General features: G+C 38.2%; 1 long non-coding RNA gene across 1 annotated transcript; it reads right to left on the bottom strand.

Annotated features, from left to right (window-relative positions):
- Window positions 1-607: 607 nt before the first annotated feature.
- Window positions 608-1,340, bottom strand: LOC129952049 (uncharacterized). Its single transcript, XR_008782262.1, has 3 exons — window positions 1,136-1,340; window positions 892-1,075; window positions 608-836 (listed from the first exon to the last, which is right to left on the bottom strand). It is a non-coding gene; the product is annotated as an uncharacterized LOC129952049 (long non-coding RNA).
- Window positions 1,341-2,858: the final 1,518 nt, after the last annotated feature.

Raw genomic sequence — 2,858 nt, 5'->3', positions numbered from 1 at the left:
GGTGCAGCTAAACAATAAGCGGAAGGCCTAACTGCTTCAAGGTTACTGCCATCCAAGAAGTGCGATGGGATGGACCGTGCAAACGCAAATTAAAAGACGCGCGATCGAGGAGATAGAGGGATGTCACAAGAGGAATGAGGTTCGTAAATTTTACCAAAAGAAAAAAACCTCCCAATGGTACCAGTTACGATCCGAAGCCTGTAAATTCGATCAGGGGAACATTGTAGTAGAACCGCAGTCTGTGTTAAGAAATACCATTTCTCCAAATTATATAACGGTGATGACAATCTAAATTCCGCTGTAAGGGAGATAGAACCACTCAACCTAGGCGACGCAGATCAATACTTCCGCCTACCCTACCTAGACGAAGTGAAAATAGCTATACCTAAACTGAAGTCAAAAAAACCTGGGCCCTTATTATGAATTACGAAACGAACGGCAGAAAAAACGAAACTCGAAGAAACGAAAGTCATGGTGAAGAGCGATTATAAGATACGAAAATAGAAAGCAAAAAAAGTTGCCAGGCAAAAACGAAAAATGATAATTTTTTAAAGGAGCAACTAACTTCACTCCTATTAAAAAATGTCAAAATATAAATAAAGTCGAGGAAGTTTCAAAAATAAATGTAATTTGCATAAATTCTATAAAATGTTTTTTCACTGCGACTATTTCCTTGAAAGCGAAGATGAATCCCAAACTAACAAAGAAGAGGAAATGCGTATAAAAAGAAGAGTTTTAAGAGATTCATCGAACCCAATGAGCCTTCCAAGTTCAACGTAAGTAAGCAAATTTCCACGCATTTTGCCCTTAAGATTGTACCCAAAATCTTTATATACCTAACGAAGAACAGAATTAATCATAAACGCAAAGTTTTGTTTTAAGGAAACCTACACTTTTCCAACCATCCATTGGTTTCTCTGGAGGACCGCATGCATTTAGCTTATCAGTCAAAGCCTTCCAAATAATTTTGGATTTGGCTTTGGCTTGGCTCGTCGGCAAGTAATTTTTTGCTATGTTTGGATTGGTTTCCATAAAAGCTACCAGCAAATCCAACTGCTTAGAATTATTTGTAGGTCTAGAGGTTAGAAATAACTTATTTGTATGTTTTTGACAATTTTATTTATTATTTACTTACATTTTTTCACTTAACAAAACAAAAACCAACCAAACAAAAACAAAATGACATTTGACAAAACGAAAGCTGAACGAGAGCTGAAGGCACTCGTAAATAAAAATACGAGTATCGTCATTTTTACGATTCTCGTTTTTCTTAATCGCAATTTGACGATTTAGTGCCACTACAATCGTTTTTTCTAATCGCAATTTAACGAATAAGCGTTATTTTGAGCGAGTTTCGTTTTTCATAATAACCCCCCTGCTGGAGCTGACGGCATCGTTGCCGAACTATTTAAAGCAGCAGGCGATGGCTTGGTAGAGAGCATTCATCAATTCATCTGCAATAGATTGTCCGATTCATAAAAAAGGAGACCTTCTAAATTGCGCTAACTACAGAGCCATCAGTCTCCTTAAAATTGCACATAAGATCGTTTCTGCCGTATTATGTGAACGTCTGAAACCGTTCGTCAACAACCTAATAGGCCCTTATCAGTGTGGCTTCAAACCAGGAAAGTCCACTATCGACCAAATATTCACACTACGGCAGATCTTGGAAAAAACCCAGGAACTTCAAATCGATACCCATCATCTCATCGATTTTAAAGCTGCGTATGACAGCATCTATAGGGAAGAGCTCTACAGAGCAATGTCTAGTTTTGGCATCCTTATCAAACTTATCCGTTTGTGCAGAATGACGATGGAGAATGCACGGTGCTCTATCAAGGTCGGAAAAGATCTTACCGATGCATTTGATGTCAAAAAAGGTTTTAGGCAAGGCGATGGACTGTCATGCATTTTCTTCAATATCGTTCTGAAAAGAACTGTGCAAAACTCAACTGTCAACACTAGAGAAACAATCTTCAAAGGTCCATCCAATAACTCGAATACGCAGATGATATTGACATAATTGGAAGATCAAAGCGTGATGTCAGTGGAGCGTTTTTGAGCAATGCGACGGAAGCGAAGAAGATGGGTTTAGTGGTCAATGATATTGAACAACGACTTCCTGGACAGACGTAACTTTGAGCTAGTCAAGGACTTCGTCTACCTAGGCATCGCTATAAACACAGACAACGTCAGCAGCGCTGAAATCAAACTAAGAATAACTTTTGCAAATCGCTGCTTCTTTGGACTTAGAAGGCAAGTGAGAAGTAAGAAGTTCCAGCCCGGAAGGTTTTCAAATCCAATTCGGAGGCACGGTGCAGTAGCGGAAGACCGCGACTCAGGTGGCGCGCTCAGGTGGGTGAAGACCTCAACCAACTTTGCGTTCGAAACTGGAGCTAGGCACTGATCTGGCTGGAGACGCATGTTGGTTGAGGCCCATGTCCGCCCGGGCTGTAGCGCCACCTTAAGTAAGTTAGTAAGTATGTTGAGACTCGTATCTATAGCGATTGATGCATATGAAACCAACATTTAAGCAATTGTGTTAAAAAAGGTATTCTTAAATTGGACTAAAGGGATACCATCAATTCAAATAAATATTTCATACTTTTCCAGAATTGTATGTTTTTTTTTTTTTAAACTTCCGATAGCTCTTAAGAATCATTCATTATTATAGTCGGATGTTTTCAGAAAAATTATATTTAATCAGCTAAAACCTTTGACTAATGAATTATTGTTTGACTTTAAATTAGTCGTAGTAAAACAAGTGAGATATTCAATTTCAAGTTATAAAACCGCCATGCGAATGTTTAACTTTTATTTTGAACATTGATATTCCTCTTTAAATATAAAAACATCTG

Source organism: Eupeodes corollae, chromosome 3 (assembly GCF_945859685.1).
Source record: "Eupeodes corollae chromosome 3, idEupCoro1.1, whole genome shotgun sequence".
Lineage (NCBI taxonomy): Eukaryota > Metazoa > Arthropoda > Insecta > Diptera > Syrphidae > Eupeodes > Eupeodes corollae.
The sequence above is the reverse complement of the archived record's forward strand: the minus strand, read 5'-3'. Positions and strand labels throughout refer to the sequence as shown.